The following is a 15,678-nucleotide window of genomic DNA, read 5'->3' on the forward strand; positions in this document are numbered from 1 at the left end:
GACACTGATGTGGTTAAATCAGCACATTCGGCTGCAGAAGACTCTCATTTTTTGTTTGTTTTTGCTTTTGTTTTTGTTTTTAAGAAAATAGTTCAAAAGCTGTAAGTTTGGGAAATGCAGCTAACATGGAAGTAATTGAGAGTGTGTGAACTCAATTGCCTCTACCAATTGTCTCCAATTAGAGACGGGCATCAGATGAATCAAACATTCGTTGTATTTGAAGTGTGGGCAGAAGCTGTTATAATCCACTGTACATTTGCCAGTTTCTGATTTGGGAACTCCATTATCCAATTTTCCTGCTGACATGTTTGCATTTTATATGTGAAAAATATGAATTTGCATGTCTATAACAGTCATAAGCCACACTATATATTACTCCCAGCTGAGTTTAATGGCATGTATCCAACATGTGAGTTAAGTTCTTAAGTTATAAACAACATTCAAAAAGACTTTTGCTTCACCCAGATTCTATGGTTTTTCTATGTTAGTTGTCCAGGACATTTCTATACATGTGATGTAAGCCAGTCATCAACAAAGAAGATTTAGTTAAAGTGAAAAATCACGTTTTGAAGGCCAAACACATTGCTTTACTTTTTTAACTATTTACTTCCCACATCTCTGGAATTATGTTCAAATAAAATGTTGAGGACCCTGAAAATTTTCATGAAAAATAGTCATAAGGAAACATCTCTTGTTGGAGTAGCAGACAGAAACCTACAGAGTACCGATCAGTTCCTCTGCACTTTGGAGAGATGGCTCAGCTCTTCACAGCTCTTGCTGCCCTTGAAGAGGTCCCGGGGTATTTGGTTCGCTGTTGCCTCACAGCTCTCTATAACTCCAGTTCCAAGGGGTCCAACAACCTCTTTTGTCCCATGGGCACTGGACAGGCACTAGACAAGCATTTGCTGCACATACATATATGCAAAAAACGTTCATTCATGTAAAATAAAAATAAATAAAATCTAAAAAATAAGTTCTCTATGCTACATGAATAAGGTCCTATTTAAAACATCCAACATTTCAAACAAAATTTTAGAAAGTAAATTTAATTTCTTCATGTTTGACTAAAAGACAGACATATTTTCACTTATATTTCATAAATCAAACTTGCTACTACTGCTTTTATATTATATATCTAAAATTTTGTTTTTCCCAGGACCCAGAAAGCTGGCTTTAATCGAAATTTGGGTATAGTTGTCTAAATTCCCACCCTTTTTTGTATTATATATTCAAAAATCTTCCAAGTTCTTCTAATCTTGCTTGGATATATAAGTATATCATTCTTTCAAATATCGCAGACCTGCAAACTTGTTGGAAGTGATTTTAATAAAAAGACTTCTTTCAATATCATTTACGGAGATCTCGCTTTAATCTGTTCAACATGCCGAGTGTAGTCAGGTAACAGAGTCCAGTGTGTTCTCAAAATGGCTGCATGGCTTCTCTCACCATCTTCTTTGAATTATATTTCTATCGCACACTTGAATGTTACTTAATGCAACTCATACACTCAAAATAAAACTACCCCAGGTACAATGAGTACTGACTTAGTAAAAAGAAGTTATTTCCAAATTACTGTTACATACACAGATGGATATGGTTTGACAAGAGTGATTTGCAGCAAAACAGCAGTGACTTGAACTGACACGTTCAGCCATAACTCAGCCTCTAGTGTGTTTGTAAGTCCACATTTCAGCACATTTAACCAAGCACTTTCGGTACATCTAGAAAGAGGTATTTAAAGAATCTCCATGCTACTGTTTGAAAAAGGAAATTCTCCTGTTACCTATGAAATCCACCTGATGGCATTGTTCTGTAAGTGTACCACATATGCAGAAAAATCAGCACTAATGTATAAAAACTATAATACTAAATTCAAGAAACACTGTTCAGGGCACTTTCCAAATACACAGGTCTTGTAGGACCACACAATGTCCTGAAAAGTGGCCTTTTCCCCCTAGTTTTAGTCTAGAATTTCCAACAGTAACACATCCACATACTCAAAATAAGACAATCCAACTCTTCTTTCTGGAAGGAAATGCTCACTGTTTTCTTTACAGCATCGCTTTTCACATGTGTGGCCCTCCTCACCAGATCTCATGCTCGATTCTGGAGGTCTGAGCACTGGAAGAGAAGAGCCTGGCATGTCCCTTGCCAGGTAGCTCAAGAGCGTCTGGAAAAGGTGGGAATGAAATATTGATGATTAAATAGTGGGCTTCACATAGGAAAAGGCTTGTCAGTTGTTTGGAAATTACACTGCTCTGCTGGTCTTACAAAGTTCCTGTCTTCTCTGGGCCCTTCTATCCTTCCCCCCACACTTCCACAAGACTCCCAGTGCTCTGCCCAATCTTTGTCTGTGAGTCTTAGCATCTGCTTTGATTCTCTGCTGGGCAGAGCCTCTCAAGAGACACTATGCTAGGCTCCCATCTACAAGCATAGCAGAGTGTGGTTGTTAGTGTCAGGGGTTGGCTCTCTCCCATGGGCACCAACCAAGGACCATTCATGCACTGGATTTAGGCCCCTACACATACATATCCAATGGGTAATTTGGTCTTCTTGTGGGTTTCCTAGTAAGGGGAGCAGAGGCTGTTACTGACATGGACTCTGTGTTTCGATCACTTTCCCCAATGGGACTGCCTTGCCGGGCCACTGTGGAAAACAATGTGCTCAGTCCTGATGAGACTTGAAGTGCTGGCATGGGTTAGTGAGTGGAGGAGCTTTCTTGAGGGCTAGGGGAGAGGGGAAAGAATAAGAATGAGAGCAAGTAGAAACAGGAGGCAAGGAGGATGGGGACTACAAATGGGATGTAAAGTGAACAACTAAATAAATAAAGCTAAAAGCTAAAAAAAGACAAGAAAATCATACTGCACAGACTATATAAATTTTAAGATATAAATGCATGACACAAATACTGCATAACATAGTGAGATGCAAATGATTGGGAAAGCACAACAAAAGACAAACACAATTCATACAATGTGTGAATACATTTATACATGTATATTACATGTATATATGGTATCAAAAAATAGTAAGATGAAGAAGTATTTGATATATGTTATTTTCATATATTTTTTTGTTTTGGTTTCGGTAGTCTGTTCTCAAGCATCTGCAATTTCAGACAAAAATTTCAATTGCAGAATTTGTCAATTGTTTTTATCTAAATAATTTCCGGAAATCAACTTTTCTGGGGGTGAGCCAATTCAATATTAAAATAAACAAATAGTTTACACTTAAGAGCTAGCCCAAACAGCTCTCGTGTTAAATAGGACAAAGCAGAATTCATTACCAATTGGAGCATGGACCACGACTGACTTTAGTTACCATTTTACCTTTAGCTACATAAATGAAAAAGTAAATAATGACCAGGACCATAAGAGAAAATAATTATATACTCATTTTGACTACCTAAACTATAAGTGAAAGAAGCCACAGTACTAAAGTTATGTAACTTAAGAGTAACTTACATTTTAAAGTAATCCAGAAATCAAAAAGGGAAATACTAAAAACATTAACGTTAATGAAAGAAAAGGAAATAGATTGTACACAGGACCGAGACCCCTTGCTCAGATGTAGCTCATGGGCAGCTCAGTCTCTGTGGGAATTCCTTAGTAAGGGGAGCAGGGGTTGTCTCTGGCATGAACTCAGTTGTTTGCCCTTTGATCTCTTCCCTCCCTCCACCAGTGAGGTGGTTTAATTAGGCCACATAGAAAGAGGATCCAGACAGTCCTGATGAGACCTGATAGGCTAGGGTCAGATAGTAAGGGAGGAGGACCTCCCCTATCAGTGGACTAGGAGAGGGACATAGTGTGGCAAGAGGAAGGGAGGGTGGGACCAGAAGGAGATGAGGGAGGGGGCTATAGTCAGAGTACAAAGTGAATAAATTTTAGAAAGAAGAAGAGAAGAAGAAGAAGAAGAAGAAGAAGAAGAAGAAGAAGAAGAAGAAGAAGAAGAAGAGAAAACAGAGTGTTCACAGTAGCCAAAATATAGAATCAACAGATAACACCATCAGCAAAATAACATAAAAAAAGTGTAGTACAGACACCATGGGCAATAGTAAGCCTCAAAATGAAGGAAATCTTACTGTGGTGTGGCTACACGGGTGGCTGTGACACACAGTGTGCTAAGTGAAATAAGCCAGGCACTGGAAGACAGCTGCAGCATGATGTCATTTATTGGTGGGAACTACAAAACTCAGATTCAGAATCAGTCTATTTGTAGTTTTCAGGAGCTAGGGCTGTGGGGGTGGTTTAGGATTTGGAGAGATGTTGGTGAAAGATTATAAAATCTTTCCAGGAGAAACACACTCAGAATAGTTTGAAATAAGATGATAATAACTAATTTTGAAATTTTAAATAAGAATAGTGAGTGAAATGTTAAATATACAGCAATCCAAAGGAAGAAAAACTAAACTGTACCTCAGAACCTCTTCATTTTCTGGCCATACTGCAAATACACAGTTACATGATTAAGTATAGATCATAAAAGTAAATTTTAGGAAAAAGTAAAGAAAATATAATTGACCTACAAAATCCACATTACATTGTCCCTAGATCATTCTGACCCAATGTTACATTATTTTATTACACAAAAAAACAAAGTCAGTAGGGTGTGTGCTGTTAATGTGCTTGTTACAGAACAATGGGAATAATAATAATCGCCACATCCTCGGATGTTTACATTAGGCCCTCGACTTTTTGAAACCCAGTGTTGCAGGAAAGTTTTCTTTCTTCTTTCTTTTCTTGTTTTAGTTTTCTCTTCACAGTATTCAGACAGAATCATTTTTCTCTCTGCCACATTTCTCCCAGAAACTTAGAAAGAGGCAGGGAGGAGATGAGGGAGGGAGATGGGATTGGGAGGGAATGAGGGAGGAGCAGCCTAGCTAGGCCACAGAGGTGGACATTGCAGCCAGTCCTGAAGAAACCTGATAAGCTAAAGTCAGATGGAAGGGGAGGAGACCTCCCCTATCTGTGGACTTGGAAAGGGGCAGGGAGGAGATGAGAGAGGGAGGGTGGGATTGGGAAGGAATGAGGGAGGGGGCTACAGTTCAGATACAAAGTTAATAAATTGTAACTAATATTTAAAAAATAAAGTAAAAAAGTAAATAAATTACAAGCCAAAAAATAAAAAAAGAGTTCAAGTCTGGTACACTGTGACAATTGGTTTCAAGTTACAAAAAAATAAATGAGTAAATCAGTAAGTGAATAGAAATTGCAATGACAGATCTGTTAACCAATGCTAGCTATTAGAAGTAATAAGCTCTAGATTCTAATAAGTTTTTGAAAAATAACACCTTGCTCTCATCCCATGCCCTGTAGGGTCCCTGGTTAGGAGACCTTCACTGTGATCATCCAAGGTAAAACTTCCCTTCATCTTTTAGCAGTATCCTCCTCTGCGATTGACAGCTAGAAAGAGGGGCAAGCAAGATCCACCTGCTTCTAAGGCACTTCTCATCTGGCATCATCTCTACACAGAGTTGAATAAAACATGGCAGTTTCCAGGTTGGACAGCCACTCTCAGCAACAATCCCACAAAAAGGAAGAAAAGTATGAACTTCCCACCTAAAACCTAACGTATGGATGGATATTGCAATGATTCTGAGTACTCACCTTTTTGACACTTACTGAAAGCCATCCCAGACCTTATTTGAAATGAGAATAACATGAGTATATTTACTCTGCTGATAGGAGTAAAACTATGATGATCTCATGTTAATAATATCATCTAGATATTTTTATTTTATTAGTTTTTTGAGAATTTTATATAGTATATTTTGATCACATTCACCCCCTACCCAACTCCCTCCAAATCCAGTATTTTTACCTACATACCGAACTTTCACCCTCTTTTTATTTTAAAACCCACTAAGTCCAATTGGTGCTGCCCATCTATCTTTGGAGACGTGACCTTCCCACTGAAGTGTGATCTATTTACCAAGAGATCCAAATCTCCTTCTCACAACGTCTACCGATCGTCAGTACTTTCATGCTGGAAACCCGGCCCAAGAATGGAGTCCTGTGAGATTTCTGAGAGCTTGTGAAAAAACTCCAAGAAAACAAGACGAGAGTCTTATGATCTCTGTGTTCTTGGAATGTGCTTTTTGCCCCTCCCAGGTGTGGCAGACAGGAATTCGTTAACTTCAGATTGTTCATTACAGCTGGTGAGTGTTATTTTTTTATATACCTCTATGTAAAAAACAGTTTTTACTGTGTGTGGCTGGTCTGCCACGTGCAACCCCCCCCCCCCCCGTGATTGGACACTTTACTCCATGTGACCCCTCTTAAACTCATAGTGTAAGTTGGCTGATGCTCTGGATAGAGCTGGCTATTGCATCATTTACTGACTCCCGGGCCCCATTGCCTCCAGAGCAGTAAACAGTTCCTCAGCTGAAAGTATTTTTTTTCTTGTGACTCTTAACAATCTTTCTGTGTCCTCTTCTGCAATCATCCCTGAGCCCCACAAAGAGGAATGTAGAGATGTCTCATGTAAGGTTTAGGGTTCCACAATCTCGTATTCTCTGCACACTGACCAGTTGTGGGTCGCTGTGCTGATTGCCATCTACTGCGTGAAGAATCTTCTCTAATGAGGGTTGAGGGATGCACTGATCTATGGGTATAGTGACAGGTCATTAGAAGTCAGCATAATACTGTATTCATTTAGCAGAATTATAACAGCTCCAGGCTCTTGGTCCCAATAATAATAGTTTCATCTTGTTGAGCAGGCCTCAGATCCAATCAGAGAGTGACCAGATACGCCCATGGCATCTGTGCCGTTGTTGCATGTCTGGCCAGGCCCGTCCTTATTGCAGCTTGCAGAGTTCATAGCTGGGTCAGACTGATGATTACTTTCTCTTCAAGTGTAATACATAGCACCTTTCAGCATTATGAAACAAAGATAATAAGGATGAAAATTCTAGGTCAGTACAAGTTTGACTTCTCCATGTTCTATGACTCAAGTCTATGATGTCTTCAGCAACAGGGTTTTGCTGACAAGTTCTAAAGGGCAACCAAGAGCATTGAGAACAGCCTGTAAGGTTTGAGGGGGGCTACGGAAATTCACTAGCTAACAACATTGAAAAGAAGCAATGGTCTTCTTATTTGTTAGCTTGTGGTGTATGGTAAGTGCATCATCACCTGTAACAGCTCCCTCCATTTAACTGTGTGCATGTATATATGTTCAGGATGTTCTACAGAAGTAGAACTTCTGTAGAAAAGTCATAAGACTTTTTCAAAGTCCTTAACGTTAGTTATCTCTTTACATATTCTCCCTTCTACCCTGTCCTTCAATTCCCCATTCCATTTCATCTCTCCTGTTCCATTACTGATCTCGAGCCCTTTATAACACTACATTCTATTTCCCCTCTCTTGAAGCTCCTCCCCATGGCCCATTACCAATTTCCTGATCTCTACAGGAATTCCAAATGGAACACACATATCTGAAAAAAAACAAAGCTAATACCCACAGGTCACAGAAAACATGTAAATCTCTCTGGGTCTGAATTATTTCGTTTTTTAACAGCTGAGTAATATTTCACTGTGTAAATGTACCGTATTTTCAGTATCCATTCATCAGCTGATAGATAACTACACTGTTTTCATTTCCTGACTATGTGACTAGAACAGCAATGAACATGAATGAGAATGTGTCTCTGTCCTATAGTTTTTTATGTATTTGCCCAAAAGAGTATAGCTAGATCATATGGTAGATATATTTCACGTGGATTTTCATGACTGCACCACTTCATACTCTGTCCAACAGTAAATAAGTGTTCTACTTTCCTACCTTGCACCTGTTCCTTCTCTCTCTCTTTCTCTCTCTCTCTCTCTCTCTCTCTCTCTCTCTCTCTCTCTCCTCTCTCTCAGCTATTATGCCTGGAATCAGATGAACTCTCAAAGAAGTTTCAATTTGTATTTTTCCTAAGGATGTTGAACATTCTTAAAACAGGGGGGTTTTTTTGCCATTTGTATTTTTATCTTTTAAATTTTAATTTGCATTTCACCCATTTAATCCAATAATTTTAAATTGGTTTTTTTTTCAGTGTTTCACTTAAAATATCTTTGTATATGTACTAAGCCTATGTAAGAAGTTTAGCTGGTAAACCTTTTTCCCATCCAAGAAGCAGTGAGGTTACATTCAAGACAGCCAAGCTGCGACTGTAGCTCCTGGCATCCCCTCCCCTCGTTAGTTCTCGGTCCATGTGGGCCCCGGGAGCAGTTTGCATGGGATTTGGAGATGGAGCTGTGTGCAGGCATGGCAGTTTAGGGAGGGCCAGGAGACTCACTAGGAAGCAGAGGCTATCGCCACTCACTCACCCTGACTGATCAGTCAGTGGCTCAGCCTGTGAGGTAGCAAGTCTTCCATTGGGCCCCTGTCCCCTGCTCTGCAGGACCATCTGCTTCTTCTGAAGGGTACCCAAGGCTAGCAATGGAGCCTCACGGTAGGGAAAGATGGTCTGCATCTCCAATCATCTTCCTGGGTTTCAGCTCTTTTTCACGGAACCCGGATGACGGGTCTTCCTGAACTCATGAGCATTTCCTTGTCTGTGACTGTCGAGGAGCATGTTCAGAAATCATAGCCTCACCCAAGCCATTCAACCAGCCCCACAACAGCATGAGGGCAAATTCACACAATGAACTTCTTAAATTTTATTTTAAACTTCATTGTTTAAAAAGTGCAAGTAAAAAATTACACATGGAAACTAACCAGACCCAAATATACAACTTAATGAATTTCTATAGAGTTAGGGTAGACATTCTAAATGGAAACTGTGAGCTTTACACAGGATTTCATACTTCCACTACCAAACATATTTTTATGCATTTGTCCATATGTAATAAATAATATTCACATATAAACCTTTATGTGTATATTTATCTTCTGGTGGTGCTCTAACTTGTGAAAGTAACAATAATACAACAGCATGGTGAGAATAATGTTTCTCTAAAACATTGATCATTGCATAATCTTAAGGGGGAAAATAAATTTTTACTATGCCAAATCAGTTCCAGGTGGGATCTAAATTTAAATTTAAATCCACACAACACAAATGACTGGTATATTTTAAAACTGAAGATGTCCTCTCAAGACTCTGTAAAGTGAGTCTAAAGTGTAGTAAAGATAACCTCAATGTAGATATGAAATAATCTTCAATAATTGAGTTGCTATATATGCTAGTGGACACCTTTAATCCGAGCACTTTGGAGGCAGAGGTAGGTGGATCTGTGAGTTCAAACCCAGCCTCAGCTACATAGTGAGTTCCAGAATAGCAAGGGCTACATAGTGAGACCCTGTCTCAAAAAAAGAAAAACGTTAGAGTCAGTAAGTTACAGCAATCAGAAGCCAAGAATTCAGTAGGAATATGAGGGAAAATGTAATAAGCTCTGTAAAATAAAGCATCAATGTGTCAACAAATGTTGCTGAATGCTTTCCACAACTGAGAAATAAAAGGTTCAAGCCAGAAGAGATGACTTTTACATATTCAACAGATGGTCAAAACTGGAAAAGTCAAACAAAAGGAAGTGATAGTAATGATGTGGAGACTTGGTTGTTAACATAATTTAAGCTGCCCAAGCATCCAGGACATCTGACAGAATCTTGAATCTAAACATGCCTATCTCTGTGATTCACCAATCCCATTCCTAACTTCAAACTTCAGAGCAACGTGTAGCCATAGAAACCAAATGACATATGTATAAGACTGTTCAAAGCAGCACTGTTTATAACAGCTAGCAAATAAAAACAAAAACATAGAGGAATTCAAGTCTTTATCAGGATAAAAAATAGTTTCTAGTACATGCATACATGCAATTGTGTACAATGATGAAGTTAAATAAAGTGTAACTGGATATAAAAATAGAGACATAAATAGTACATTGATTTTAAAACATGAGCTAAAGTAGGATAAAGAATAAATAAATAGAAAGAAAGAAATGTGTATATATAGATAGATAAAAGTTTTATATATATCTTAAGGTTCATTTACATAAAATTCACAACAAAGTGGAGATGAGGCATTAGGCTGCTGTAAGGCAATAACATACAAGGAGTAGCTCGCAAATAAAGTTGCATTCTCACAATTCTGACATCCCAGACCACTGACTGGAAGACTGACTCTCTTATGAGTGCCCATTTCCTAAATCATGGGCAGCTTCTTTTCACCATGTCATCACAGGTTTCTTCCAGAGACCCTCATTCTTCTTTATAAAGACATTAATCCCCTGCCAGGAGGATCTAGTCCCCTTTCAAAGGTCCTATTTTCCAACACCATGACCATGGGGACTAGAATGTCAACATGGAAATTTTGAAGGAACATGTGTATTCAGACCATGGCACAGTATAGATTTCCATATTATTAATAACCATTTTTTCTAGGTAAAGGGACTCAACATTAATATCCATTGCAAGACATAATTTCTCCAAAACCATCTGTAGTATTTTCCAGAAAATTATTATGAAATAGAACTTCCTAACGTAAAATCTGGTCCCAAGTTGGGAACCACCGTCTTCAATATGTAGGAGAGTTAAATACAGACTTAGTGTGGAGGACAGAATGATAGTAACAACAGCAAATATTATGAGTAAACAAAAATACACATTTTTTTTAACCACAAAAATCTGGAGGAGCCAAGTAAGACACTTTCCCCAGCCCCCTCCTCTTTAAGGGCCATCCAAGTAACAAATGTATCACATGCATCTCAGGATGGCAAACTGTAGCAATTCCCTTTCAGATGCCTGCTAAAGCCGTGAGGGAAGAGAGGACACACCAGATCAGCTTTCCAAGAAACTCGGTATTAATGTAATAACGAACATGGTGTGTGTTAGACTAGATAGAGGAGAGCACCGTGGCTGGTGTGTTGAAAGGTTCATTTGGGATTTTTAGACGCTTTCCAGCCAAATTTACTTTTTGCAACTGTACCTAAAGGGTCCCATTCTTAGAACACTGTTGATTCTTTCAAAAGCATAGCCAACACTGACATATAAATCTCAGTAGGAAACAAGTATGTCCTTTGTTCAACTAAGCATTCACTCAGCCACCCATTTTACTTCCAAGAGCCAGGTACCATGTTAAGAGGTAAACATGAAGAGAAAAATAAAACAGAATCCTTGCCTTAAAGTACTTCCCGGTTTAAGATTAGTACAAAATATGAAGAATGACAACGAATATGAAATAAAACCTCCAAACACCCTCACTTAAGTAACTGAATTTTTTGAGACAGAATTTCTCTGTGCTATTAACCTTGGCTGTCCTGGGACTGACTTTTTAGATCAGGCTGGTCTGGAACTCATAGAGATTCGCCTGCCTCTTCCTCTAAAGTGCTGGGATTAAAGGTGCGCACCACCACAGCCGAGCTAAGTTACTGGATCTTAAGTTGTTTTCATACTAGCCAACTATTTACTTACTGTGTGTCAAACACAGAAATTGTAGTCATAGCAACTGAGCCAAGTCGTCACTGTCGCAAGCTAGAAATTCCACCTATGCTGTGTGATAGAGTCCTTATTCTCGACCATCATACAAAAGTAACGCAGACCCACAGAGACGTGGAGCACAGTAGCTTTAAAAGAAATAGTATGGGGCTGAAGAGATGGTGCAGCGGTTAAGAACACTGTCTGCCGAGCAGTATTCCACTGTGCAAAATTACCACAATTTCTGCATCCATTCCTCCTTTGATGGACATCTGGGTTGTTTCCAGGTTCTGGCTATTACAAATAAAGCTGCTACAAACATGGTTGAGCAAATGTCCTTATTGTGTACTTGAGCATCTTTTGGATATATGCCTAAGAGTGGTATAGCTGGATCTTGAGGTAGCGCTATTCCTAATTGTTTGAAAAAGTGCCAGGTTGATTTCCAAAGTGGTTGTACAAGTTTACATTCCCACCAGCAATGGAGGAGTGTTCCCCTTTCTCCACAACCTCTCCAGCATGTGTTGTCAATTGAGTTTTGATCTTAGCCATTCTAATGGGTGTCAGGTGAAATCTCAGGGTCGTTTTGATTTGCATCTCTCTGATGGCTAAAGACATTCAGCATCTCTTGGAGTGTTTCTCTGCCATCCTATATTCCTCTACAGAGAATTCTCTGTTTAGCTCTGTACGCCATTTTTTAATTGGATTACTTGATTTATTGCCTTTTAATTTCTTTAGTTCTTTATATATTCTGGATATGAGCCCTCTGTCAGATATAGAGTTGGTGAAGATCCTATCCCAGTCTGTAGGCTGTAGTTTTGTTCTGACGAGTGTCCTTTGCTTTACAGAAGCTTTTCAGTTTCATGAGGTCCCATTTATTGATTGTTGCTCTTAAAGCCTGTGCTGTTGGTGTTCTGTTCAGGAAGTTGTCTCCTGTGCCAATGAGTTCCAGGCTCTTCCCCACTTTTTCTTCTAACAGATTTAGTGTGTCTGGTTTTAAGTTGAGGTCTTTGATCCACTTGGACTTTAGTTTTGTGCAGGGTGATAAAAATGGATCTATTTTCATTTTTCTGCATGTAGACATCCAGTTAGACCAGCACCATTTGTTGAAGATGCTGTCTTTTTTTCCATTGAATGGTTTTGGCTTCTTTGTCAAAAATCAAGTATTTATAGGTGGGTGGGTTTATTTCTGGGTCTTCTATTCTGTTCCATTGATCCACCTTTCTGCTTCTATACCAATAGCATGCCATTTTTATTACTATTGCTTTGTAGTACAGCTTGAGATCAGAGATGGAGATACCTCCAGATGATCTGTTGTTGTACAGGATCATTTTGGAAATTCTAGGTTTTTTGTTTCTCCATATCAAGTTCAGAATTTTTCTTTCAAGGTCTTTAAAGAATTGTGTTGGTATTTTTATGGGAATTGCATTGAATCTGTAGATTGCTTTTGGCAGAATGGCCATTTTTACTATGTTAATCCTACCGATCCATCAGCATGGGAGATCTTTCCATCTTCTGATATCTTCTTCAATTTCTTTCTTCAGAGACTTGAAGTTTTTTTTCAAACAGGTCTTTCACTTGCTTGGTTAGAGTCACCCCAGGGTTGCAGGCAAATGGTGGGATCTAGAGAAGATCATCCTGAGTGAGGTATCCCAGGAGTAGAAAGACACACACGGCATATACTCACTTATAAGTGCGTACTAGATCTATAAGATAGGATAAACATACTAAAATCTGTACACCTAAAAAAGATAAACAAGAAAGAGGCCCGGGGTAAGATGATCAATCCTCACTTAGAAATACAAATGGGATGGACATAGGAAGTAGGAGAAAACAAGTAACAGGACAGGAGCCTACCACAGAGGGCCTCTGAAAGACTCTCCCTAGCAGTGTATCAAAGCAGATACTGAGACTCATAACCAAACCTTTGGCAGAGTACAGGGAATCATATGAAAGAAGAGGGAAGCTAGTATGACCTGGAGAGGACAGGAGCTCCACAAGGACCTAATAAATCTGGGCACAGGGGTCTTTTATGAGACTGCATTTCCAACCAAGGACCATGTATGGATATAACCTAGAACCCCTGCTCAGATGTAGCCCATGGTAGCTCAGTATCCAAGTGGGTACCCTAGTAAGGGGAACAGGAACTATTTCTGACATGAACTCAATGGCTGGCTCTTTGACCTCCCTCCCCCCTCCTCCCAGAGGGAGGAGCAGCCTTGCCAGGCCACAGAGGGGGACATTGCAGCCAGTCCTGAAGATACTTGATAAGCTAGGGTCAGGTGGAAGGGGAGGAGGACCCCTCCTAATCAGTAGACTTAGAGAAGGACAGGGAGGAGATGAGGGAGGGAGGGTGGGATTGGGAGGGAATGAGGGAAGGGGCTATGGCTGGGATACAAAATAAATAACCTGTGATTAATATAAAAAATAAAAATTATAAAATAAAAAACAAAAACAAAACAAACAAACAAAAAACAAAAAAAGAACACTGTCTGCATTCTGGAGGTTCAGAGTTTAATTCCCAGCAACCACACGGTGGCTCACAACCATCTATAATGAGATCTGGTATCGTCTTCTGGCATGCCTGTATATGTACAGGTACAGTATTCAAAAGGAAAGAAAGAGAGAGAGAAAGAAATGGAATGGGCAGCGATGGGGGCGGGGGGGGGGCGGCCAAGCCAAAGATGGCACAGGTGTCCCTCTTTGAGCTGGTCCAAAAGGCTGGACGAATAATAACGGTGAAAATCCTGAAAGATGAAGAGGTTTGCATTTGTCAATTTCAGACACAAAGTGTCTCTTCACTACGCCGTGAATCTTCTCAATGGAATCAAGCTTTTCAGGATGCCTATCAAAATTCAGTGTAGATCAGGAAGTAGTGACACTTCTCAGGATGGAAACATAAGCCCAACCTCCACATCTCCTAACAGCTAGGAAAGGACGGTGGGCAACGTGACTCCACCAGCACAGATGGTGTGGAGGTCCTTTTCCTCTCCAGAAGGTTATCAGCGGCAGGCAGGGATGAGCAATGTCTTCAAACAGATGGCAGATGTTGGGAAATTCGGTTCTCCACATGCAGATCAGTCGGGATTGTCACCGTCAGTTCAGCCACATGGTCATAGCTTTAATCAGTCTTCTAGCTCCCTGGGGCGCCAAGATGCACTGTCATCACAGAGGAAAAGACACAATTCTCACCCCTCGCCAGCAGATACACTACAGCTGTGAGCAGCGCTCCTCTGATCACGGGTCTGACTGTCACCGCAGGGGAAACAGACGACAGGAATCGTGATGGCTGGAGCCACGACTATGATAACAGAAGGGACAGGAAAGGTGGGAAATGGCCCTCATCTTGACACTAACAAGCAGTCCAAGGACATTGTTTACAGGGACATTTTAGGCCCTTTTAATTAAGTTGTTCTGGAAATATTTCTCAAAACTGTACAGGGTAGTCCCACACTTTGCCACCTGTCTTTGAAAAAGAATGTTTTTTTGTTTGTTTTTTTTTAGCCTAGCAGCAGTTTCATGGAGAACTAAAAACTGTGGCTCCTCATTTGTTATTCTGACTACCTTACCTCAGGTTTCTGAAGAGGAAGGGTTTTAGAAAAGAATGTGCCACCCTTCTGGTCACTTCAGACACTCTAGGAAAGATATGAGAGCTGTATATGTTGGGGCTGTATTATAAAGCAAATATTTTAATGATCTCACCCCTTTGTGTTACAAGAAACTTAGTAATGAATCATTTGGGTTTATATAATAGGAAGCATCCAAGCTGGTAGGTTTTCTGCATTATGTTAATAAACGAGAAAATAGAACTTCTCTGTAATCCAATTATTAGTAGTTTATTTAAAACAGTTTATTGGTTCTGTTTGGAGATAAATCATATTTCCTAACTCAGAAATTTAAGTACAAATTCTGTGGTATGCTCTTGAATTTTATCACAATTGCACAAACATTATAACTAGTTCACTCTAAGAACTTTAAAATTCGGTCATTAAATTATATTTGATGTATGACTAGCCGCTCAGGAAGTCAAATATCTACATGTACATCTTTACGTAAAATGGCTGTTGCTGAAAACTCCTTTAGAGGAACAACAGTGTTGACTCACAGAGAGAATGGCAAAATGTTTCACTGAAATTCTGCTTAACAGAACTTCCATGTTTCAAGATCCTGTTGCTCTTTCACCGCAGAACTGTTTTGAAGGATTCATTCCCTGAAAAATGTTGGATCTTCTTTCTACCACGGCACTTATACTGTCTTCCTTAACATATTAAATACGTGAAA

General features: G+C 39.6%; 1 pseudogene; it reads left to right on the forward strand.

The window, feature by feature from the left end:
- The first annotated feature begins 14,081 nt into the window (after positions 1-14,081).
- LOC110539614 (RNA-binding protein 7-like) lies at positions 14,082-14,747 on the forward strand (annotated as a pseudogene).
- Positions 14,748-15,678: the final 931 nt, after the last annotated feature.

Source organism: Meriones unguiculatus, chromosome 21 (assembly GCF_030254825.1).
Source record: "Meriones unguiculatus strain TT.TT164.6M chromosome 21, Bangor_MerUng_6.1, whole genome shotgun sequence".
Lineage (NCBI taxonomy): Eukaryota > Metazoa > Chordata > Mammalia > Rodentia > Muridae > Meriones > Meriones unguiculatus.